This window comes from Heliangelus exortis, chromosome 1 (genome assembly GCF_036169615.1).
Source record: "Heliangelus exortis chromosome 1, bHelExo1.hap1, whole genome shotgun sequence".
Taxonomy (NCBI): Eukaryota; Metazoa; Chordata; class Aves; order Apodiformes; family Trochilidae; genus Heliangelus; species Heliangelus exortis.
Window position 1 is genome coordinate 82512765 of NC_092422.1, and position 12467 is coordinate 82525231.

Consider the following 12467-nt stretch of genomic DNA (forward strand, 5'->3'; position numbering starts at 1 on the left):
TCAGTTGTTCCCTCCTCTCTTCTCTGTACTTCTGAAAGTAGCTTAAATATATTTCTCAGCACATCACTGGTCTCAGGCACCCACTCACTATTTATCTTCCCAAGCCATTAATCACAATCATGTGCAGTTTAGAACAGTTCCTGCTCTTTTTCCCTGACACGAATGAGTTGCTCTTGTCATGAACATCATTGCTCATGAATCACAGTGATTTCCAGACATGACATCAATTATAAACACAGCTAATTGGAGTGCTGATAGGGCCGTCTCTCTTTACAGAGAGGCTCCTGCCATGAATTTCACTGGCCATGAATCACTGTGTCATCAAACAAGAGACTCCCCTACACTTTCCTCTACTGACCTGAAGCCAAGACCCCCATACTGGTTTCCTGAAGTTGTCAGGCTAGGCAGTGTTATAAATCCACATCTGATCAGTTCACCAAGGAAGGTACTGTCTCTCTCTATGCCCATACTGCTTGCAAGTCTCTCTCATGGATGTCAGATCTTTGCATTAGACTGGCATCATCAGTGAAAATTGGCAGAGAGCTTCCTTTGTGGCCTTACAGGTCCATTGCCAATATTCCTCACACTTTTTCCAGGGGAGAGACAGAGATGCAGCTATTGAAAAGATAATTCTCTTTTCTCTCCTCAGACACACAAAAAACGCTGTCTCCAAGCTGTATGTGAGGACTTCCGGGATGTGTGCTGCTCCACAAATGATAAGTAGCAGCCAAAAATTATCACTTTTGTTTCTGAGTGATAGCATTCATGGGAAATGGATCTTATGCTGGACTGTGAGCAAGGAAGAGGGAGGCTGGGAATTTGAATCATGCCGAGCAAAAGAACAAGGAAATTGATTGCCTCTCCTGCCTCTAATTTTAAGCACAAAGCAGCGTAAAAATTCAGTAACTCTTCTGGATGTCATGCAAGAGAAAACCCCAGAAAAAATGAAGACTGAATCTTTTTCCTCCGTAGATGGCAGAGTATCAATCCATGAGAGGAAATGCACATTAATGTGAATGAATTAATCAACTCTTACAACACCCACTTCTCACCCACAAAAACACATTCTTTGCAACACAAATTCTAGGTTCACAAATCGCAGTGACGCAAAGTCAGCCTGTCACTGTCACAGCCCGGACTACCAGATAGTGCAACTTCTCATCCAGTTTGGTTCCTCTGGTAGATACAGTCACCTCCATCACTTTCAGCTGTGACTTTCAGCCTCCTCATATTTCAGCTGTCATAGATTGCTGCAGCCACCAGAACCAACTATCACCTTCTCTATCAACCACCAAATACAGCCTTCACCACTGTGAGAGAGCACCACTGCTTCAGCCTCTTTAGTTGGCATTAGGATGGGAAGGAGATTGTGAGAAGATTTGGCAGAAATATTTTTGAGACATTTGGTGGGATGAATGGTAGTAACTTGTTTAGTTGAACTCAAAAGATGATTAAGCAAGAACTGCAAGTCAACTGCATGTGCATGTGAGAAGCACTCTGTTCAAACAGGAGGAAAAATGCCCAATAAACCAAAAATTAGTAATCTTACCTGAGTGAAGACTGACCATTCTCAACAAAAGATCCCTCTGGTCAGCTAAAACCTTTTCCATACCTTCCAAAGTGATTGTGACAATAAGATATTCACTTTACTTGAACTAGTTCAGGTGAGATACTGCAACTAAATCAGAATGTAGCTTTAGAAATGACGGGTTGACAATACCTCATATGACCTTTTCCTCCATTTGCTTCATAAGTAAGTAACCATTGGTTTGACAATAATGCAGATGCTTACAGGCTGTTGTCTGTTTCCAATTTCCCCTTAAGCAAAAATAAAAAATGGAAAAAAAAGTCTGAACATTTTAATATAAGAGATATGAAAAAAGAAATCATTTTTAGTCTATGAATAACCTTAGTCCCATGCCTGAAATATTTTAAATTTTACAAGAGAAAGAATTTTTGACTCAACCACAACAAAAGGTGAGTGACCTTATATTTAATTTCAGATTGGCAATATTTGCCAGGATTAGAATAAAATTATAGAATGCTTCCTTTCTTTTTCCTTGAATTGTTATAGTATCTCTTGTGACATAAAGTCAATGAAGACCCCAAGAAAATAAAAGCAGGAGGGATCATGAATGTGTCACACCACACAAAACTCCCCGTACATGCAGCTGAGTTGTTAAAGACAATACGCTTTGGTGCAGAGGTCATCACCAGGTAAAACCCATGGAATAACACTCCTCCATTGGGGAAAGATGCAAAATAATGGAGTGTGACAATTTAATTGAGAGCCTGGGAAGGAGAAGCCCAATGGTCTTTCCTCCCACTGGTGCTGCTGATGTTATCACATACAGTTCCTGTCCTCTTAAGTCTCATATGCAGCAATTCCAAAAACTGACACAGTCTTTCTCCCCACTGTTCACCTAATACAAGGCTTTTACAAACCAGTATTAATTCTAAGAAGGAGACAGTGTCCAGTCTTACCATTCAGGGATAAAGAATACCTTGTCCAGTCTGCTGGAGTCTACACACGTAATATATTACTAATAATTATTTATTTATAAGTAATTATAGCAATTCTGTGTATCCCCAAATAACCTCCTCTGTAGCAAGTGTAATGGAAGGATATACAGTTTTGAACATGAATTGCTAAAATCTTATGTCCTGCACTTATTTATGGTACTACCAAGTTGAAGTTGTCTCACCACATCATGTAGCAGAGGCACGTGGTTATTCCAAATGGATGCAGGTAATTGCCATTGCTGGGTTTGGGAACCACAGATTGGAACTGCTCCTCTGTTTACTTTCCTCTTTCTTTTCTTCTTCACACGTTTTTATAGTTTATTTATTTTGTACACCAAACTATCTTAGAAAAATGCTTTTGCAGTAAGATAAAGAGTGTTTTTAAATCTTGGGATTTGGGGCGCGGGGGGGGGGGTGGGGTGGGGTGGAAAATGGCCTGAATAAAATTCAGTGTCTGATCACTTCTTAGTAGATGTGCCAGAACAAAAAATCAACCCTCATAAAGAAATCTCCAGATGGGCCCTGGCACCTTCTGGGTTTCTGGTTATTCCAGAGTGTGATTAAGTCTTGCTAGTATTGATTTTTCACTTGTTATTACTTTCTCCTATTCCCTTTAGCTTACTTTCATCTACCCAGCAAACCCTGAACCATCAAAGACATTTGCTTGCCTAGTGTTAACCAGGGTGGTCTCATTATGCAGCTTCAAGCTTTCCCAGGATCAGAGTTTTTGATTGCACATTTGAATCAGGACGAGTCCTCTTCTAGGTTAAGGTAGGCAGGACAATGGGCTATGGTCCTACTCTACCACTTCTTGGTAGTACTCTAAGGTAAATAAATAACAGTGGTGTGAGTCACAGCAGAATAGATAGCTTCTCATTTTTAAAATGTAAATAAATAATAATGCACAGAGCATTGCATTTGTTGCTGATGATTCGAATGAATTAGCAGCTTGCTTTCCCTTACAGTGAGAAATGGCATATAACAGATAAGCAGCTGTACAAAAATAGCAAACTTCACTTACTATATGCACCACTGGAGCTAACTGCAGATGAGCATTTTTTAAAAATTAAGTCTCAAGCACGCCTACATTTGTTGGTGTTTGTAAAATGAATATTGTGTTCTAATTTATTTCTAATGTGTAACTTACCCCTCACTGCCAACCATTCTTTGAATGAAATGTTGCTTCTCCATGAGTATTTCTGCAAAAATATTTTATAACTGAACTAAATAAAAAATCAATTTGTAACTCCTTGAGGTTAAACTGCTGAAAAAGTGCAAGCAATTCCATTTTGCTTTCACATTTATTCCTGGTATTTTGTAAGAAAATCTCATTGAGACAAACTCTCAGCTTTACTCCAGCTCACACTAAATTACAAGACAGTAGGATCTTTTTCAAGAGTGAAACACAAATGTGTTACTGATACAGGGTACCTTTGCTATAAATGAAATTACAGAGTAATGGCTGCAGACCTGTTTAAACCCGGTAAAAAAACCACCCCACTGCTTTCTGCATGATACAGACTCTGTAGTTCCTGATTCCCTTTGAAAACAGGATGTAATCTGATGACAAATAAGTATATAATGGTTTTATTAACAACATAAGAGAAAAAAATAGCATAGAAAAATTTAGAAGTATTCATATCAGCTAATTATGTTCTTCTGAACAGCATTAGAAATGACCTGAGCAAAATTAAGTATCCTTTTGTAATAAAAAAGAGTGCTGCATCAACACACTACGAAAAAAGTCAGCTTTGGTCAACGTTTTTTCCAACTGAAATGATTCTACAGTTCTATGAACAGCATGTATCTGTAATTGGTTTAAAATAAATTTTTAAAATGTGAATCCCTTATCACCTGCAATCTTGTTATATCAACATAGAGGAAGACAAAGTGATGAAGTGAAGTGACCAGTTGAGGGGGTACAGCTGTGGGGATTATATTCCTCATTTATTTATCTTTGTGACTGAGAAAGTCCAAATGAAATTATTTCCAGGAAATTAATAAGAGAACAGGAACTCTCAAAAATGTTTCATCACAAGAAGTAAACAAACCCTAGAAGCACATGCATACAAACTGTACTCAATATAAAATCAGAAAAGAAAAAATGCAGTTGCTTCAAATAACTAACCCCAAACAGTTTGTTGCCAGTGTAGAATGGGATCTTTTTTGTTGTTTATCACCAGAATCAAAATACCACGATTAATTCATTTAATCAGTTTTGTCACAAAAAAATAAATTTAAAAAAAAAAAAAAGAAATGCCTCAAGGGTCTGCATAACATTGGAAAAATTCACTAGAAATTTGATTAAATGGAGTTAAAATATATTTGTTGTGCAGTAAACTGCACGAGGTGGACCACCATCCTCTTCAGAAGCCAAGAGAGGAGTTAGACTGGGCCTCAGTCACCATAACCAAGGTCAAATGTATTTAATGATAAAAAGCTATTCCAAAGTCAGGGTACTTTGGCAAACTTGCAAACGCAAAGATCTCTTTAACGTAAGAAAATCCACTTATGAAGTGGAAAGTCAGTAAAGGTCATCACGAGTTCACTATATTGAAGAATACAAATATCTCTAATCAGAGTAGAAAGCCTAACTGGCATGCTGAAGGCTTACAGTATAGTTTGAGGTCCTACTTCAGATTATGCAGACACACAAACACAGGAATTAAAAAGCTTTTCTGTCTGCCTCATTAACAAGCATGTTTCTCCATCTTAAGTAGTAACTGCATCCTCTGCAAGGTCTTGGGTGAACTGAATCCTGCTTTGGTGCGTCTTCCCTGAAATGCTAAAACATCTGTCCAGGAAAATGGACACAAATGGCCTCTCTTTAAAAAGCACCTGGCTGTGTAGGTGGGCAATGAGTTGTACTGCATTCCTTCCAGCTAATGAGTAGCATGGGTATAACCAGACAGAAGAGGAGGCTTGCTCCTTAAAGAGAGAAATCTAACATTCTCCCCTAAACTGAACAGATAAGAATTAATTCCCAGTTCTTTTCATGGGGAGGCACATTTGCTGTGCATCATCCCAGACGTGTTTCACTCTGAGGCTGTGCTGCCACTCCGCCAATGTCAGCTTGGGCTGCTGGGCAGGAAGAGCCTGCTGGACTTTAACTGGACCTGAACACACTTAGGCTGAAACTATCTTCTGTACTTACTGTTCCTGACAGTTCCCTTCCTTGCTAGCTGTCCTCATCCCAGCTGCTGTTAGTAGTTTCTTGTATTAGGCCCTTTCCACCAGGCATTTCTGCTGATTGCTCCTGTCCCCACTTGCTGCTCTTGCTACTGGCTCTGCAAGATAAATACAGCAATCCACAGATGCCTTTGCCACATAAACTTTTCTTTTTTGTTGTCTTCATAAGAAGTTAGCAAGCATTAGATTAAGTAACTTCTCAGCCCAGGCCCTCCAGGTATAATTTGCTTTATCCGGTGTTTTGTCACGACAACAGTAGTTTATCTCTTTGTAGTTCTTTTATAGTTTATAAAAGAATCTTATATAAAGTTTATAATTTTTTTATAGTCCCACATGAAATGCAAGTGAAACCTATTTAGGTCAGCCCCTATATTAACTTTCTTCAGATCTTCAGCTTACAATTTCTTGTATCCTCCCAACCATACATCCCATATCATCTAGACTGCCTTCTTGTTGGAATTTTCTGGGGATTTTTTTAAAATACTGACTTAAAACCAAGTATGTACAATTTCAACAATTCGTTTTGAATTGCAGCTTTATATAGAGTAGCATTGTCACAGCAAGAGAGGGTAACTTAAGGTTGCAATGAGTGGCCAGTGGTGAAAATAGTGGGACCCTAATAGAACAGATTTAAAAAAAAAAAAAAAATGCTTGAAACTACCACTTTACTTCATGTTCAGTACCTGTGTCCTGTACTGGTGGCAGAATACTGCTTTAGAAAATGGCTCTCTGTTTCAGGCTTGGTATTTTCTGGCACCACATAGAAATTACATAAGAAAAAAAAAAAAAAAAAAAAAAAAAAAAAAAAAAAAAAAAAAAAAATAGTTTCCAAATAGCTTCCCAGGTGCACCACAGCAGACCTGAATATGTGTTGAATCTATCTCCAGCCATTCACACATACCATGGAAATTTCTTTGAGATGGAGTGGATCCTCTCTATGGGTGGTATCCTGGCCTATGTGTGTATCCAGAACCTTAGTAGTCACTAAATTACTTTCATGTGTAGCTGCAAAGTTAGTGGCAGACACTAAGAGAATTATTGCTGCCATGGATGAAGTTACCTGGGCTGCAGAATAGCCACTGCAGCAGGGTTCAAGCAGATCTAGACGTCAACAGATTTGAAAGATAAGGCTCATTTGCTGCCCCTGCAGGCTCCCAGAGTTTCTCCTTGGTGAAGAGGAAATTGTGAAATGAGGCTTGCACTTCTGAGGAAAAGAAATTCATAGGCTTCTGCACTGAGGAAAACAGAAATTAAGTCAACACCTGTAATGCTGTTCAGAGCTGGAGGTGCTGTGGAACGGCATGTGATGCTATTAGCACTTAAAATAAAATGTGGTATTCAGAGTGTGGAGTTTCAAAGCACCCACCCTGTTCTGTGTGTATGAGTTTCTGCTCTGAATTGCTCAGAGATGCCTGTGTCCCTTCAGTCACTGCAGAGACCCTATAGCTGCACTGATACTGTAGGGAACTCTCAGCCTCAGGTCCAGGTCTTCATTCCTGAAGTCACATCACCTACACACTGGTGTGTGTGCTCAGTCTCCCATTTGGGCATAAATGTCAATTGGCAGTCTGGGGGATAAAACCTGAATGTAGAGGCACAGGACACAGGTATTTGAGTCCAATCCCACCTTCAGTAGGGATGCACCTAAATTGTGCCAGTATCCAGCTGGCTGGCTGGCCCAGGGTATGTGAGAAGGTGTCTTAGCTATCCACAGCCTTCATACCTTACTCCAAAACCAAGATCATAGAATCATAGAATTGGCTGGGTTGGAAGGGACCTCAGAGATCATCAAGTCCAACCCTTGATCCACTCCCGCTGCAGTTACCAGCCCATGGCACTGAGTGCCACATCCAGTCTCTTTTTAAATATCTCCAGGGACGGAGAATCCACCACTTCCCGGGGCAGCCCATTCCAATGCTTGATCACCCTCTCAGTAAAGAAATTCTTTCTAATGTCCAACCTAAACCTCCCCCATCACAACTTGAGACCGTGCCCTCTTATCTTGTTCAGCTCTGTGCCACTCTTACCAGCACACAACAGAAAGCCATATCTGACAGGCTGCAGATCAGTCTTTTAATTATATACATTACTCTATCATGTCTAGAACAGAGTTAATGGGAAATGAGATTAAATCAAATACTTGTAAATGTTTGATAGGAGCATGCCTGGATTCATAGGCTTACTGCTAACAAAATTTCTTGCAAACAGTATGTGACTATCTTGTTGGAGATGATGAGGTTCACAGTTCTGGTTCAAATAGGTACAGAGGAAAAAAAAAAAGTAGAGTTGAAGGCAGTACACGGATGGGTACATGTCCACATTTTACTTGTTGTTACTTGAAGACTGAAACAAGACATTTGACCTGGAAATCACAACCAGTCTTTACCTGGCAGGCAGTTAACTCAGGTTTTACTCTTACAAAGGCCTTTGTACAATGCCTACAGCCAGATTTCAGTGTCCCTGGGGACTGAATTGGATTGCCCAAGGACAATGGACTAACCCATCCTCAGCTACCATCTCTATAAAGATATCAGACGAAGCTGTTGTTGATATTTGCATTGCTAGAAAGTTGAGAACAAATGAAGTTGCTAGAAGAATGGGAAACAGGGACAAAGGCTCAACAAGTTGCATTTAGGGAGACTACGCTGTCTGACACTCCATCCTATTCGGATATTTGGATATTTGTTTGGGCAGATGTATAACACCTGTACAAAGAAAATTCCTCTGGAATAATTTCTTACCTTCATCACCACTTTGCTTGGTCTTTCTCAAAAGAAATCTGAAGCTAATCACTTATTAGCATTACACCATGCTCAGGAGACAGCCGTGGTCAGGCATAGTGGATTGAGTGCAATCTAGAACCAAAACATTTTATAGCATAGGCTACTTCTGGAGACATACAGTAAACCCACCCACTCTGCTTGTGTGTGCACACATCTGAAAAACTCTGCAAACTGCTCTTTTGTATGGCTGCAACTCTTTCCAGCCTCACCAGCAATATGTATTCTCTCAGATAGCAGAAAAGATAAGCTTCTCTTCATTTTATCGAACTCTTTACAAAAAGTTTATTCCCCATTAGTCTGATCAGTCTTGGGTACATTTCAGGGCAATGCCATTTCTCTGAGACTCCTTGAACAACCAGAAATAGCTGCTGTGCCATCTGTTTCCCAACAATTCTTCTGGAACCCATTTTGCAAATTATGGTTTCCATTCATTTTTTATTTTAGCCTAGTTAAGCCATGCTTCAAAGCAAACCTAAAAAAAATAATAATGTAAAAAGTTTGATTAATATTTTTGAGCCACTGAGTTTGTTTCTTTTCTATTTTCTTCTATTTTCCAGATGTCCTTAATGCTTCAGTTGTTCCTGGTCAACTGTTGTGCCCATCTATATTTCTGTAAAGAAATACAGAAAGAGAAATTTCTGTAAAGAGAGGACTCTCTCATTCAGGCTTTTCAATTGAATGAAGGTGTGACCATCCCAAATAAAATCACTAAACAGCATGAGGGAAGCTTTTAAGTATATTTCATCAAAGAGATACCTAATCCATTAAGTGCTTCTGTTCCCAGGATTTGAGAGGCCAATTCTCTGGCTTGCCATTAATTCACATCTTGTGAAACAAGGTGTAGGAAGGAAGAGGGAGGGTGTTAATCGAGGCACTGTAGGTAGTCCCCTTCATCCTGGTGTTTTACAAGCGTGGTTGGTCTTCTTGAATGTGATCTGTCTATCAACTGCCTGTATCCTTTGTCAAAAATCTGCTTGCCTGAGGATGAGCCATGGTCATGAGCTCACTAACCTGAAAGTACTGCCCAAATGAAGGTAGTTGCCTTTGAGGAAGGAGAATTCAGTCTCAGGCAGAGTAGCCATGTAGGAAACAGGTGTCAGGACTTGCCCAGGAAATGAAATGTAGGAAACAGGTGTCAGGACTTGCCCAGGAAATGAGCCAGGCTGGTGCTCAGTCTCACCTGTGCCCAGTTAGGGCTGGGCCCACTGAGCATGCTCAAGACCTAGAGCCAATAAAAGGTGAGGCTGGGTGTAGCCAGGCAGCTCATTCTTGAGCAGGATTGGAGTTAGGCTGGTTGCTGTTAGTCCTCTCTGCTAACCAAGATCACCCATAGCTCCTGTCTCCGGTTCCGGTACTGAGCTCCCGCTCTCAACGACGTTTGGTCCCTGCAACATAGCCACATTTGTCCAAGGGTCAAGGATAGAATAAGAGGTGAGAAAATTTGTGTATCACAAGCTCCCTGTCCCTGCCCCTTCATTTACCAAGCCTGATTGTGAACTGGGCTGAGCTTCCTGACTGCAGGTGTCTGTGTGCCCTGGTACAACAAGGTGCCAGAGGAGGCTGCAGATGTGGCTGGCACCCTTGTACCTGAGGTCCCTGAACACAGGTAGACATGGGATGTGCCTGAGCACGGTGACTGAGGGGAGTTGGGCAGGCAGTAGGTGATGTGGCTCATCCTCTAGGGAAGCAAAAGATACCAGAGTAGCTACTACACCTACCTCTGTCCCTCCTCCCTGACTGACCAAGTTCACATTCAGGTTGGTACTAAAAACAGTAGTGAGTTGCCTTAAGGTTGTGCATATTGCAAATGATAAAGGGAATTAAATGCTGGGTATTTAATCACTGAGTAAATGAAACTTACTTAGATGATGCAATTCTGAAGTTTAACGTGAATCTCAAAATCTTTTTCCTACTTATTTTGTAGCAGGTATTTCTGCTGCTAAGGCAGATCTCAGTGAAATATACTACAATTTCTTTGAAGGCAAAACCTGAAAACTACAAAGATCTCAAAGAGCTCCAGTGCACGAGGCACAAAAGGAGGAAAAAACTGTTCTTTTCATTGTCTCACTTTCTCATCTCCAGATAAGTGGTATTTTTAACCCTATATACATTTCTCTAAACCAGGGTTTTCTCCCAGATTTTGAAGCAGTGAAAGGTGAGGGTCACATCATCGAGAAGAACCCTTCAGCCCTTTCAGTATTGCTGGCACTGCTGCTTGCTCTACTGTGCAGTGGAGATGTGCTTGGTCACAGGCTTACCAGAGTGGTCCAAATTGTTGTTAAAGTTCTCTCTCTTAAGGTAAAAAGCTCTCTTAGTGCCTAGATTGACAATGCATTTATCTAAGGAGAGAAAACCGCATCCCCCTCAAGAGCATTCCCTCCTTCAATACCAGCTTCTTTGCCTGTCTCCTTCAGGCAGGTATTTTCCTGGCACTGCTTGTTCATAAATTCCCCAGCTAGGGATGCATTTTCACTGGAGCAAGCAGAAAGTTTGGAAGAAATAAGTCAGTTTTCTCCTGGTAGTTAAATCTCTCCATCTGGAATGATTTCTTAACCTTGGAACAGAATATGATTTATCTGGTAGTGCAGTTTTAGAAGTTTAGTTTCAAATTAACTCAGGAAACCTTTACTTACCATTGATAATTATGGAAATTATCTGCTGTTTACATTCCTACAAACTAACACCAAATACATCAGATTAAAGCTACTGAAAGGGTATATCAGTTTAGTTTTTAAACAAGTGCAAAAATGTAAACCATTTAAACCACTACCATTCCTACTTACAAAAATATGTAAAGCAGATATCTATGGTCCATTGTCAAACAAAACAATTACAATATCAAAAAAAATGCTCAGTGTTTCACACAGATTCGCTTTTACTCAGGATTTACAATGCCACTAGAACATTACATACTAAGCTAATAGAAAACAAGCAGAGTGATTCCAGCTTCCCTAGAGTGTGCTAGCAGCCACATTTCCTCCTGTAATTGACTGAAAATTATTGTCAATATGTATTTCAAGGGACAGTTCACAAATACTGTGTAGCCTGCAAGGAACTTCACAAAGCCAGCCTTGGTTCTCCTAAGCAGCTCAAAAAGCAAATTGAATTTTTTGGGGCATACCACATCTTAATGATAACTTGAGCATTGAACTTTTCTCCCAGAACAAAAGGGAAGTATTTAATGTGGCACGCAGTTTAATTTGACCTTTTAAACTGTCAATCTTTCAAACAAGTATTTTTTCAAAAAAACATGAAATCAAATTGGCCAAGTTCTAATGAGGATTGTTTGTGGTAGGAGTCCAGTGTTAATAATAAGCAGCTACAACTATGCCAGCTGCAGTGCAAGTTCTTTTACAGGAACAGTTCTGAACTCTTGCTGAGCCATAACTCAGCACTCTGGAGAAGAGAGCCAGCCTCATATGAGACTGCAGTCTGACACTATGACCAGATAAAAGTCAGTGTTCTGGATGCTGACACATCATTCAAAAGAGTAATTCACAGGGTAGTATAGTTTACCATCAGAGGAGAAGGTATATGTGCCAGCACTGTTATGAGAAAAACAACTTCCAGACTAAATTTATTTTCTTTCTAACTTCAAGCAAAAAACTAAGAATTTGAGGTATGAGACTTACTTGCAGTAAAGCTGCTTTTCATTGAAGTGGCAGTCCAAAAGCTTTCAAGTGAGTGTGAATTAAACTTCCCACACTTTAAAAGCTTTTTATCTTGTCAAAGGGGTATTAGAAACTTCCTTATAAACAAGACTCCAACAAGGTAACGAAGTTCCTTGCCTTTTTTCCTGAGTCACCCGTGGCTTTTTTTTCGTCATCACATGAGAACGGAAGTAGGTCCTAATGACCCCTACTTTGCCTCAAAATTAATTCTGTGGAATGTTTTCCAGAGTGCAGATATGGAGTTCCTCCACCTAGTGTGGTAAGTCTTACAAAACTGTATGTCAAAGAGAAGCTCTACCAA